Here is a 14,586-nt window from a genome sequence, read left to right as displayed (position 1 = left end):
ACAGCTTGCCAAAATTCCAAGAAAACATAACTTGCATGCTCACAGTTTGGCAACATTTTCCACCACTTGTAAACTACCATTTGAACCCAATCATCAGTTTACAGCTGAGATTAGGCACAATCCAACCATACCTAACAATGTAAAAAACTGATAAGTGTTTGATAGCGACACTCAGATTAACAATTTCTTGACCCTAAAGGAAGAGTTTTGTAACACTAATATGGACATGGACACTGTTGGAGATGTTGATCAAATAGACAAAATTCAAACAGACATTGCAACAGAAACTGCAACACGAATACTTCACCCAACGAAATTTACCAAGGAAAAGTTGCAATATCTTAAAGAAATAGACATTGATGAGATTATTGAGGGGGAACCTGAAGTTATCGATTTAAAAGACAATTATTTGCCCACGGGATTAACTCCTCTGGAAGATTTCTTTGCTTCTAATGATATCCCAAGGAAACCCAAAATGCAGCCTCTAAATGCAGACATTGAGGACTGTAACATAGGAACTGAAGAAAATCCTAAAATGATAAAACTATCCAAAACTCTGCCCCCTGACCAAAAGCTTAAATATGTTGAATTGTTCAAAGAATTCCAAGATGTTTTTGCCTGGAGCTATGAAAATCTGAAATATTATGACACCTATGTGATTCAACATATGATACCCCTTAAAGAAAATCAAAAACCATTTAAGCAGAAACTCAGAAGGGTTAAACCTGTGCTACTCCCTTTAATTGAAAAAGAAGTCAAAAGAATGTATGAAGCAGGGATAATTGCACCTATCAGGTTTTCAGAATGGGTGTCTAATTTAGTGCCCACTAGGAAGAAAATAGGAGAAATCAGATTGTGTGTTGATTTAAGGAATGTAAATAAGGTTTCTTTGAAAGACCACTACCCCTTACCTAAGATGGACCACATTTTACAAAGGGTAGTAAGTGCCTCTAGGATTTCACTTTTGGATGGGTTCTCAGGCTTCAACCAGATTCTAGTTCATCCTGATGATCAGGAAAAGACTACTTTTACAATGCCATGGGGAACTTTCAAATATGTGAAAATGCCATTTGGACTCAAGAATGCAGGGGAAACCTTCCAACGGATAATGGACATAGCTTTTGCAAAAGAAATTCATGATTTTCTAGTCATATACTTAGATGATCTCACTGTGTTTTCCAAATCAATTCAGCAACATCTAGATCATCTGAGACAAGTGTTTTTAACATGTTGAAAGTATGGTATTTCCTTCTATCCTAAGAAATCCTTGTTTGGTCTAGAGGAGGGAAAATTGTGAGGTCATATAATCTCCAAAGATGGCATCAAATTGATTTTGACAGAATAGAACCCATTTTACAAATACCCCATCCCAGAAATGTCAAAGAACTTCAAGCTTTCCTAAGGAAAATTAACTTTTTAAGAAGATTCATACCCAATTTGGCTGAGCTAATTAGATTGCTGAATAATATGCTGAAAAAAGATTCCAAGGTTAAATGGACAATAGAAGCCAAACAAGCATTTGAAGAAACCAAAATGGCTTTGACCAGAACACCAGTCCTTACAAGCCCAAAATTTGACAGAGACTTCATAATATTTTCATTTGCATCTCAACATACTATTGCTGTTGTTTTACTATAGAAAGATGATCAAGGATGTGAAAAACCTATAGCCTTTTTCAATAAAGAACTGAGGGATGAATCACTAAAATACCCAATCATGGAAAAGCAGGCTTATGCACTTGTGAAAGCCATCAAAGACTTTAGATTCTACATATTATACTCCCATATAATAGCCTATGTGCCAAATGTTGTTGTCAAAGATATCCTGACCCAAGAGGGGATTGAAGGCAAGAGAGGTAAATGGATTTCTACTATATTAGAGTATGATATTGAAATAAAACCTACAAAGCTTATAGAAGGACAGGGATTAGCTAAACTCGTGACTAAAACCAATTGCCAAGCCTTGGATATTAATGAAATGGATAATGAACAGGAGATGGCGACTCCACAAATCAGCCAGGCCTTCCTATAATCACCTGGTATGCTAATATATGTTATGTATTATTAAACCTGCATGCTCCTCCAGGGTTATCCATAACAAAGAAAAGGTTTTTGAAAATGAAAGCTTCAAAGTTTTGTATTTTAGATGGTGCTCTTTTTTGGAAAAATCATGAAGGTGTTCTATTAAATTGTCTAAAAAAAGATGAAGCTGACAAGGTACTCAAAGAATTTCATGCCGGGGACTGTGGTGGACACCTTTACTGGAAATAGACTGTTGACAAAATTCCAAGGGCTGGATTTTACTGGCCAACCTTGTTTGCTGATGTCAAAAAGTTTTTCACTGCTTGCCATAAATGTCAAATTTTTGAAGGTAAGAGGAAACTTTTACCTCTACCCCTTAGACCAATTTTCACTGAAAGACCATTCCAACAATGGGGTTTAGATTTTGTTGGGGAAATCCATCCTCCCTCTTCTGGCCAACATAAATGGATCCTGACTACCACAGACTATTTCACCAAGTGGATAGAAGCCATCCCTTGTAGACAAGCCAATGATACAGTGATCATACAATTCTTAGAAATCAATATCTTGTCTAGATTTGGCTGTCCTGAAAATATCATAACTGACAATGTTGCTGCTTTTAAATCCAAGAGAATGATCAGTTTCTGTAACAAGTACCACATTACCTTAGGCCATTCTACAACCTATTACCCTCAAGGTAATGGTCTAGCTGAGTCCTCCAATAAAAGCCTGATCAATATTATTAAAAAAGTGTTGGAAGAAAACAAGAAAAATTGGCATAAGAAACTTATCAATGCACTATGGGTAGACAGATTTACTACCAAGAGATCCATTGGGACTAGCCCTTATGAATTAGTCTATGGTATGGAGGTTGTATTTCCTTCATCTCTAGGGGTACCTGTAATGAAATTACTGCAAGAAGCTCAAGTACAGCCCAATGACATTCAAAGAAGGATAAATCAGACTATACATTTGCAGCAAACTAGAGAAGAGGTATACCAAAGATCCCAAGTATTACAAGAAAAACTCAAGAAGATATTTGATAAGAGGACCAAGGCAGAAGATTTTTTCACAGGAGAAAAAGTTTTGAAATGGGATTCCAGAAGAGAAGATAAAGGAAAACATGGGAATTTTGACTTCCTATGGAAGGGACCTTTTATTATCCAGGCTTCACAAGGAAACAATACTTACTTTTTGCAAATCCTGGATGGTACAGAAGTAGAAGATGGACCAGTGAATGGTCAGATGCTGAAACACTATTTTGATCCAGTTTGTTAATATATCCTATCTCAGACTTGTACATAGCGAAGTTCAGTTTCTACAGCTTTTTACAGAAATAAGAATAGGAAGGAATGCGAAGAAAGTTTTGAGAAACAGTGAAGGAATTTTATTATTTTTGTTTTCAGATCAAGAGAAATGTATATATTTTACATAATCATTTTGTACAGTTTGTTTACTTACAGCAAAGCAAATATTTCAGAGTGCAACAAGAATTGTACATAAGGCCATCTGACCTGTTGTTCTTGACTTTTCACCAGGAAAAGCCATCCCCAAGTGGAGCCAGTGTTATGCTCCTATACCAATAGGTGTCATATTTCATGATTGACTGGTTGAAATCCCTGATATGTTCATCCTTTCCCTGTTGTAAAGGTTTCCATATTGTGAAAAAATCAAAATTAAAAAAAAAATTGAAAAAATCAAAAGAGGGTATACCCTAAAAGAAAAATCAAAGGGTAAAAAAGAATAAGATGGTCAAAAAAGAAAAGAAATGAACCCGAAACAAAGGACCAGGAAAGTGTGCAAGTCCAAATTCCACTACCACTTCACTTTTTGTAAATAAAAGTATCATGTGCAGTTTGTTCAACTTTATGCTGTAGATGATGAATGGCCAAACAGCTCAATCTTGGCTAGTTCATGTCTGAATTTACCTGTTTTAGTGATAGACAATAAAATCTGTCAAAACTGTTTAATCTTGGCAGATAAATAGTTAGATAGAGAAGAAAATGAGCTCAATAGTTAAATCTGAGCCCTTGGATGTTACAAGTGTTGACTTAGGTAGGCCTACCATGAAAAGAAAGAACATTGAAAAGGGTTTGCCAGTCCAAGTGCACCCTAACAAAAAGAAGAAAAAATGTTAGGTACACTAGGTTGGGTAGGTAGTTTTGATGTTGCAGAAGAAAACTTGTGAGTGACTTTGTCTCTCAGGTATTATGGCAAAAGCATGACTAACTCCCCTCCATCCTTTCCCTAAATCACTTTCTAATCTCCCCCGGAGGTACTAATATCTGCTTAATATCTTTACAAGCAATCACTCCATCTCATTTCATAAAAGGCCTAAGTAAAACCCTTGTTACTTAGGAGACTGTGCAAAATCACATATAATGATTTTTTTCTTTAAGCCTAAGTTTTTAGATTTTATAACTTAGTCCTCTTTTTCAATATATCTTCCATATTAACTATTATTATACAATTCCCTTGCAAGATTACCCTTCCCCGTATTAATATAAATATACAATAAAACCCCAAAGTATTAATAATCCCACCCTCGGTCGATTACGACCATATTACTGTTTTAAGCAGGGATTAATGGTTCATTTGGAACCTTTAATAACCTAACCTGCCGCGTGCTCAAAGGACTTAATTAACCACCTGGGTTAATTAATAACCTAACTAAACTCACCCTGCAAACCAATAAAACAAGCCCTGAAACCATTCAAACATTTGATTTGATATATGGGGCTTGCGCATTAAACCTTCGCCGTCTCTGAAGAGCGCCCACCATCAGATCTGAGCCCGCTCATCCAACGGTCCACGCTCATATCGCGACCCACCTATCCGCCACACTTTAACGCCCGGGAATTGGTGGTATTGCACCTGTGGCATGGACACGTGTGACACACTCGCGCTGCTCGTGGCCCCCCGTCCAAAACCACTCAAGCACATAAGCAGTGCGGGGGGAAACCATTTACCACCCTCCACTTCACGACAAAATGTCACATCACCGTGACGTCAGCCGCGCAATAAACGCCAAAAAGCCTCGCCAAAGCCAAAATTTTATTAAAATCACGAAAAAATGTCATTTTCGTCCATTTTTTCTGTGCACTGTTTTCATGCAAGATATTTCCGGTTGATTGCAAATCACGTCCAATCTGCCACCCACCCAAAAAACTCCAACATCCTGCTCTGCAGCTCGCCCTGCAACCTGCGAATTACATGGTTCACCTTTAAAAACAGGTATTTACCCCAATTCACTTCCTGAATCGGTAATTTCATTTTTTCTCTGTGAATTCTACCCAAAAGAGCCAAATTCAAGTAAAATCAGTCCGTAGCTACCATACCAGGACAGCCCCCTGCTGTCAAATATGACTATGCCACTTTCATTGCTGACAAAATCCATACTCAATTCATGAATTTGGAAAGGGAAGGAGTGTCTAAATATACATCTTTCATATACCATCTGCTATTGTATTATCACCCAGACAGTTTCCCATTTCTCATCAGGAAGTTAAACTCAAAAGGGAATCAGAGGTCTGTGATTTTTTGGAGCTCAGTCTTCCATAACTATGACTCCCCTTATACCTATAGTGAATTCATTAATTTATTTGTACATCCAGCCTCTACTCTGTTGATAGGAGCTCCCCCTCCTAGAATTTTTGGTGATATGAGGAAAATTTTACAGCTTTCCAAACAGTATAGGATGGGTGACCGATACCTCTACCAGAATCACACTGAAATCAGAATATATGGATGTGAATTATGCCCGTTCAAGTTGCCTAGGTATGTGCCTATGAGGCTATTCGCATTAGAATATTTCAGGAAGCTCATCTGTTCAGACTTAACCCACTTTTTTAATGTAAAGAAGAAGGCACAACTGAGAATCAAAAACTAGTTGGGCCCTTATGTCATCCATTCTAGGGATGCATGGAAAGATGCTGAGAACATATTAGAAAACCACCTTAAATTCAAGAAGAGTTTTGAGTGGGTACCATATGACCCAAATAGTTTTATAAGTGACAGAAGAGTAAGAAACAGGCTGTCAGTTTATGTTCATCATAGCATCCTAGAAATAGAACAATATGCAAATCAGGATGAATGGATCGAAGGGACCTTAATTGAAGAAATGAGTGAGCAAGAAAAGATGGAAAATGCTATAAAAAATCTTGAAAAAACCCTTGAACTGGACTCTTTTGGACAGGTATCTTTCAAGTGGCCTCAACAACCAGGAGTTGGGACATCCTCTGCTGGAACTTCTCAGCAACCTGCACAGAGAACCAGCACATCGGTCACGGGGACCTCAAAGGGCAAAGAGGTAGAAATTGCAAAGCAACCAGTAATGACTAATCAGCCAGGGGGCTCAAAAGAGAAGGAACAAGTGCAAATTCCTCCTACCCAAACCATAGCACCAGAAATCCCTGTATTACAAACTCCTCTAAATGAGGAAAGAAGCAAGAAGAGAGACAGGGAAGACCCCACACCTATCAGTGGACCTGTAGAACAGCCGGGTGCAAAGAGGCAAAGATTGAATCCTCTGTCAGAGGATGAAATTATTGAGGAAACCACTAACAGTCTAAGAGGTGAGAGGGTAACCAGCCAGCAAACTTCCCCAGTGATAGAGACATCAACTAGCTCACACAGGCAAGAGCTAGAAAGGCAGCAGTGTGTGGAAGTTTCATCCACTAGGCAACAAAGCAACTAGGCCGCGGAAATCAAAATCACATTCACTGAGATAAAGGCTAGGAACGATCCACTAAGGCTTCAAATTTACAACCAATATCTTAAGATGGCCCCCATAAAACAGCAAAGATTAATGTCAGCATATGACATAAAAGGAAGAAAGATGATAATGAGTTACTTTAAGCCCAAGGTGCAACAACCACAATCAGCAACTGACTACATCAGGACAAATCTGGAGGTCTTAGCCAAGGATATTCATCCCTTGGACTAGATTGAGATTCATAAACAGACTAGAGAAATCGTATACTCCACACTGGTTGCTAAAGCTATGTTAGCTCATAAACTGTAAGACTCCTTGAATAATACCTTTGCTCAGTTAGATCTAGAGAAAGCTTCTTCTCTAGCAAAGGACAACAAGATCAAATCCTTGGAGGAAATTATCATTGAACTGGGACATGATCCCAAATATGCCAAAGGCATAAAGGCACTGATGAAGAAAAAGGAAGAGGACATTGCTGCCCTAAGAAAACAGCTAAAACTACCTCCTTCCATGCGCCCACAGACTGTAGAAGTTGTCCAGCAGAAATCCGAAGAGGATATGATGGACCTGCTTATGAAACTCAATGAAATATTAACTGATACTGAGCAGGCACTGGAAAAAGCGCTAAAGGAAAAGCAGGGAGAGTCGACCTCCCAGCCACCTGAAGAAATCCCTGCAGTCACTACTGCCCCCTCCACACTTATAATAGCATTGCCTCCCACTGTCCCGACATCAACAGCAGAGGTCATCACAGGTACATCAGCAATAGCAGCAGCACCAGGCAGCAGTACCAATATGAGTATAGAGGAACTGATAAGAGCTATGGAAGAATTAAAACTACAGGTGTTAGAATTGAAATTGGTGAAGGAGAAATTAGCAAAGGTGGAAAATAACTATGATAAATCCAAGTTGAATGTGGCAGAGAAAACAATGGAGGTCAAAGCATCAGAGAACAAAGTGATAGCATTAGAAAAGGATCTCTCTTTGGATAAACCTCTAGCAGAAATTAGAGGAATTTTATGGACCAACATCAATCAATCCCTTAGTAATGTGTGGAGGTCTATCCAATTCATTTATGAGAAGATTGACATGATAAGAGCATCCTAAGTGGAGATTCAAAAGACAAGAGCTTTATTGGGACAGATGCCTGAACAAGCTAACCAACTGATACATTTTTTGAACAACAAGACCAGCGAAGAACTGGAAGCACTAAAAATCAGAGACATAACAGGCACCATTCTAGAAATCAAGAGAGTTCTAACCATGAGAACTCTAATGCAAAATTTGGAAAGGAGATGCCAAGACATGCGGGTAGAGATTAATTCTTTCATAGAAAAGTTTACAGTCTTGCATAAAAAAGGTTTACCAAGTCCTTTGCGAAGTAATGATCATCTGATGAAACACAAAGACTATGCACATAAATTGAATAAATATACTACTGATCAAAACACTTCATCAATGAGTGATTCAAGAGTAAAATCACATCCATCTGGCCAGGCCCTCTATGACAGCCTGGAAAATTTATTCTACATTGAGCACGAGGTGAAGCATATATTCGCCATCCCACCTAACTTCTTCAGATACACAGAGACTGAAGAAACTTTAAGCAAGCTTCAGAGACATAAATTACCAGGACCAGAGTGGTGGCAAAGTATGTTAGAAATTCTATAAACTTATCCTTGGTGCCTTGGTGAATTGAAAAATTTAGGCCATTTACCATAGTGTGGAAGACAGAAATAAATGAGAGTCATACCAGTCAAGGTATATCAGATCAGGGCTACAGAATATCCAGGTAACGACGGAGTATCCAGCGCGGAATATTAGTGGAGGACAACTGCAAACCAACTTACAAAACATAGCTCTGTTACATTCAATAAAGAGGGAGCGGCCAGCATAGCGTCAATTTATTGCTTCCCTGTTTCCAAGGTTGTTTTTCTCTATCTTTTTTAAAAGAAGCATTAATCACCACTAGATATTATTTCTACCAGATATTTTGTAAGATATTTTGACATTTCTGTATAAATGCCCCCCCAAACAAAGTATTTGCGGTTGTTGGATGTTCATAGTTTTGACTGTAATACTGAAAATTTTTGGAATAAAATGTTGTTGGAACCATTTGTTGTCGAGCTCACTGGATGAGGAATTGATGCTAAGGACCTGTTACAGAATTCTTGAATCATTTTATGGATCAATAAGTCCCTTCTAACTCACGTTTTATAGTTTCTTCGTTTATTATTTCACCTATGTTTCATGATCTCAATAGTAGAGAAAATGAATAATTCAAAATTTGCTTAACCGCACTCTGTCTTCAATCTTTATTATTGTCTATGTTTTCTTCAGAATTAGTATAAACAGTGAATTCTTAATTGCTCTTGTTTCCCTTGATTCTTTCATCTTGACTATTGCTAAGGAATTCTTAATTGCTCCTTAACAGTATTTGCCCATTTTCCCTCTGTCAACCTGATGAAGGATTCTTAATTTCCCTTCACCCATTGACTCCATTCCACCTGATTCCAGCCTATGAATTGTTCCATGTTTAATTACCTTGCTCTGTGATACCATCCTCTGTTTAGAAACCGAATCCAAGAAGTTGTCCTTCTTTGACTCCATCATGCCCAATGGACTGAAACTTTTCAGGTCTACCTCACTCTTCTATTGAATCCTTCCAACCAAACTCAAAACAAAACCCTTGTACTTCATAACTAGCCTAACACACTTCAAAAAAATGCTAAACCATAAAGAGAGAGCCCTCTCTGGATGCAGATGGGCTATAATCTGCATCTAAAAGATTGGTTGGTGGTTACCTCGACCGTATTCCCTTTCTTACAACTTTTGGGAACAATCTGAGTGATAACACATGACATAGAGACGAAATATCTACAACCAGACTATGATAGTTATCAACAACTATCATCAGCAGCATCTAGAAATCATCATTCAGACCAACAACCATGTTTTCCTTATGCACCTGTTCCCCTTGAAACCAAAACACTGAGATCTTGAACCAAGATCTTCTAGGATAATGCAAAAAATGCATTATTAGAAGAATATATATGCTCCCCCTGAACCTGTGCCAGATGGTCTCTATTAGACCCATATCAGACTCCTTTCATCCTGAGCCTGGCCCACTATTTGTCTTCAAACCAACATATACATGACTGTACCCACATAAACCGCCATATGTATGCGGATCCTCCTCATGAAACTCGCGTACACCCACTTTTCTCTAAAACAGACAAGTTTCAACAGCAAGATGATGCATCGACTACTCCCAGCTTCTGTATGAGGTATTCAAATGTTTCCCTGGGAAGTGGTTTGGTGAGTATATCAGCACTTGTTCCTTGGAGGGAGCATACTATAATTTAACCTTTTGTTCAAGTACTTGTTCCTGGAGAAAGTGATTTTTGATAGGTATGTGCTTGGTTTTTGAATGCATGATGGGATTCTTTGAAATATTGATTACACTTGTATTATCACAAAAAATGGAGATAGGCGGAGTACAAGTGATTTACATGTCTTGCAATATTTGCATCATCCAAAGGAGTTGTGTGCAGCAAGATGCAATAGCTATGTATTCTGCTTTAGCTGTAGATAATGTAATTGAACTCTATTTCTTGCTGAACCAAGATACTAATATAGGACCCATGAAGAATGCACCACCACTAGTGCTTTTTCTGTCATCCACGCTTCCTGCCCAATTTGCATCTGTATATGCATGAAGTGTGAGATCTGTACCTCTAGGATACCATAAGCCATAGTTTTTAGTTCCTTTAAGATACTTGAAAATTCTCTTAACTGCCTAAAGATGAGTTTCCTTTGGATTTGCCTGAAACCTTCCAACTATTCCCACTGCATGCATAATGTTTGGTCAGGTACCTATTAGATAGAGCAGACTACCAATCATGGATCTATAGGTTGGTTGATGCACTACTACTGATTCATCATTTGCGCTGAGGCTGCATCCTGTTACCATAGGGGTACATACTGGTTTCGAATCCTCCATCCCATATTTCTTCAAGATCTGCTTGAGATACTTGGTTTGTGATAAAAAAATGCCATCTTTGTTTTGTTGGACTTGTGAACCAAGAAAATATGTGAGCTCACCAAGCATGGACATTTCAAATTCTTTTTGCATCACCAAGGCAAAGTTTTGACTCATGTCTTCTTAATTGCTACCAAAGATGATATTATCAACATATACAACAAGTATTAGCAACTTATCATTGTCAATTTTTATATATAGATTGTTGTTTGTTGATCCTTTTGTAAAACCTTGTTGATGGAGGTACTTATCCAAACGATAATACCAAGCCCTTGGAGCCTGTTTAAGGCCATAGAGAGCCTTTTTGAGACTACATACAAGTTTTGGATCATTTCCAAGGATAAACCCATTTGGTTGCTCAATATACACTTATTCATCCAAGTCCCCATTTAGAAAAGCAGACTTCACGTCCATTTGAAATACTTTGAACTTCTGAAAGCTTGAAAGAGTAAGGAACATTCTTATGGCCTCAAGTCTAGAAACTGGTGCAAACGTTTCTTCAAAGTCTATGCCTTCTTGTTGAGCATACCCTTTACAAACAAGTCTTGCCTTTTTTCTAATAACATCTCCATTTTCATTCAGTTTGTTTTTGAATATCCATTTTGTGCCTATTATATTTTTATTGTTTGGTCTAGGAACCAATTCCCAAGTGTTATTCTTTTCAATCTGCTCTAGTTATTCATTCATGGCCTTGACCCAACATTCATCTTTGCATGCTTCACTTACATTTTGTGGTTCAGTGGAGGAGAGCAATGCTAGGTAGCTTGAAGCTTCTGAAATAGTTCTTCTTGTTTGTACGCCTGCCTCTTTCTGCCCCAAAATTTGAGTTTCTAGATGATTCTTCTGAATGTACCTGGATGGAGTCTTTTCTTCTATCCTTATCTATTCTTCTGGTGCCTCATGGGTTTCTTCTTCATCATGAGTTTGATTTGTTGCTGAAGGATAGTCCTGATCATCTTCAAAATCTTTAGATTTTACTTGCCTAGGAATGTTTCCTTCTTCATCAGCCACTACATCAATACTTTCAACAATTTTTCCAAGTATTTTATTGTAACACTTATATGCTTTGCTGTGGGGAGAGTAACCAAGAAGAATGCCTTCATCTGCTCTAGGTTCAAACTTACCAAGGTTTTCATCAGTCTTTTTGATGTACCATTTGCTTCCAAAAATTTTGAAGTATTTTACTGTGGGAGTCTTACCATACCAAAGTTCATGAGGAGTTTGAGTGCTATTTACCCAGATGTTTGTCTTGTTGAGAATAGTAACTATAGCAAATGTGACTTCACCCCAGAAGGTTGCGGGAGTTCCAGACTCATCAAGCATAGCACGAGCCATTTGTTGAACTGTTATGTTCATCCTTTCCACTACTCCATTTTGCTGAGGAGTCCTTGTAGTAGAGAATTCCCTTCTTATTCCATGTTCTTCACAAAAATAGAAAAATTCATCCGAGGTAAATTCCCCACCTCTATCAAACCCGAGGCGTTTGATTCTGTGATTTGATTCATTTTCAACCAAGGCTTTGAATGCTTTGAACTTTTCGAAAGCTTCGTCTTTATGTTTCATAAGTCCTATCCAACACATCTTGGAAAAGTCGTTAATGAACAATATAAAGTATTCTCCTCAAGGTGACCTTTTCCTAGATGGAACACATACATCAGTATGGACAAGTTCAAGTGGCCTACTTGCTAATCCTTCCTTCTCAGGGAAATTAGTTCTGGTTTGCTTCCCAAACTAACATGATTTGCATATTGTATTGTCTGGAATTCTGATGTTTGGTAGATCATGAACCGCCTGATATTTGCATGCTTTCCTTATTTGAGAGAAGCTTAGATGCCCCAATCTTCTGTTCCATAGCCAGTGTTCATCATTCTTGCTTAGATAGCATTGTTGTTGTCCTCCCTTGAGTATGTATAAATTATTTGGTGTTCTTATGCCTTTGATCATTGTTTCTCCTGTATCAAGCTCATGAACAATACATCCATTTGAATGAAATATTACCTCATTTCCTTGATCACACATTTGAGTGACAATTAATATATTATGCTTTAAGCCATCAACATACATAACATTCCCAACTTTGACCTTTTCTTTCAAAAGAATAGAACCTTTACCTTTTATGAATGCAGGGGTGTCATTTCCAAATGAGACCTTCTTTTCCTTTTCTAAGGCACTATATGATTGAAGTTTTTCTTTATCACCTGTCATATGTTTCGAGCATCCACTGTCGATGTACCACTGATTTTCTTGCCCTTCCACATATAAGGCTATACCACATCTTTCTGGTTGCGGTTCTTTCTTCCTCCATGTTTTGGGGGTCAATGAAGCTAGCTCCTTCTGAGTTGTTTGCCGAAACCTACTACTACATTTAGAATCTTCATGACCAAAGTTGTTACAAATAGAACATTCTATTTCATTTTCAAGAGAAGAAACGTTATTGTAGGTTCTTTTCATGATTCCAATCACACTCTTTTGATTTCGTGCTTCTCTAGTTATGATCGTCTTGTAGGCAACACATTGAGCTGCTTTATGTCCAAAGTTATGACAAGAGAAACATTGGCCATTGAAGAAATTCCTACGATTTTAATAGCCATTCATTCTTGAGGCAAATTGAGGATAATTTACTTGCGATTGGTTGTAGCTTTTGTTCATCCTTGAAGTAGGTTTTCCCTGATTTACCTGATGATCTTCATTGTGCCTTTGCTGTCGATTGTCAACCTATTCACTTCTCCTTGCTGCTTCAAGATAAATTTTGGAGGTAGATGGCTTCTGTGCTTGAGATGTTTCTTTAGTATACCCAAGACCAATCTTGATTAGAGGAGAACGCCGCACTTTGATAATCTCATCTAAAGTTTCAGATCCTTTAGCAAATCTACGATTAAGAGCTTTTGTTTTCTCAATGTCTTTTCTAAGTCCCACAATTTCACATTCTAACCTTTCATTGTGTTTTTCCCTTTCAGCAAGTTGGAATGTCAGAGTATCTATAATCATATTCTTTTCTTCTAAACAAATTTTGAGTTTAGAAATTTCTTCATAAATACTTTCTTCATCTATAGTATCCAAGAAATCATCATCTTCAAAAGCCATTAAAAGTCTATAATCATTACCTTGTTCATCTTCATCACTATTGGAAAATCCATCATTGTCTTCATGTGTGTAATAGCTTTTCTTACTAACATTATTTTTTCTGTTCCATTTAACTGGTTCCTTACCTTTGTCAAGCTTATCTTTATGAGGACACTTGGCAGCATAGTGAGCGACTCTTCCACAAGCAAAACATTTGAAAGGTAGCTTACCTTTGAATCTTCCAGAACCCCGTTGAAGGTTCTTGACAAACTTTTATTGTTCCTCTTCTTCTAACATATGTCCAGAGTCATTGTAATCTCCTTTTCCTAAGGATTTGAATGTGGCTTATCTCTTCTCTGATGGTTCCCCTTTTCTCATTCCGTAAGCGGTTAGGATTCTGTGCAGCTGTGACATGGTAATGCTCTGTAGATTCTATTTTTCTTCTATGGCAGAAACTTTTGATTCAAACTTAGAAGACAAAGATCTTAGAACCTTTTCAACCAAAACAACTTCTTTTATTTCTTCACCCAAGTTTTTCGTACAATTAACTATCTCATCTATACGTAGGAAATAGTTAGCCACACTTTCATCATTGTGCATTCTGAGATTTTCATATTGAATTCTGAGAGTTTGTAGTTTTGCTCGTTTTACCTGATCATCTCCTTCGTAGCTCAGAACGATCTCGTCCCATATTTCTTTTGTGGTTTTGAGCTGCATAACCTTGACGAATTCTGATTGAGATAGAC

Source organism: Pinus tabuliformis, chromosome 8 (assembly GCF_031772625.1).
Source record: "Pinus tabuliformis cultivar Carrire ecotype Pingquan chromosome 8, CPIR1, whole genome shotgun sequence".
Taxonomy (NCBI): domain Eukaryota; kingdom Viridiplantae; phylum Streptophyta; class Pinopsida; order Pinales; family Pinaceae; genus Pinus; species Pinus tabuliformis.
Note: the sequence above shows the minus strand (reverse complement) of the source record.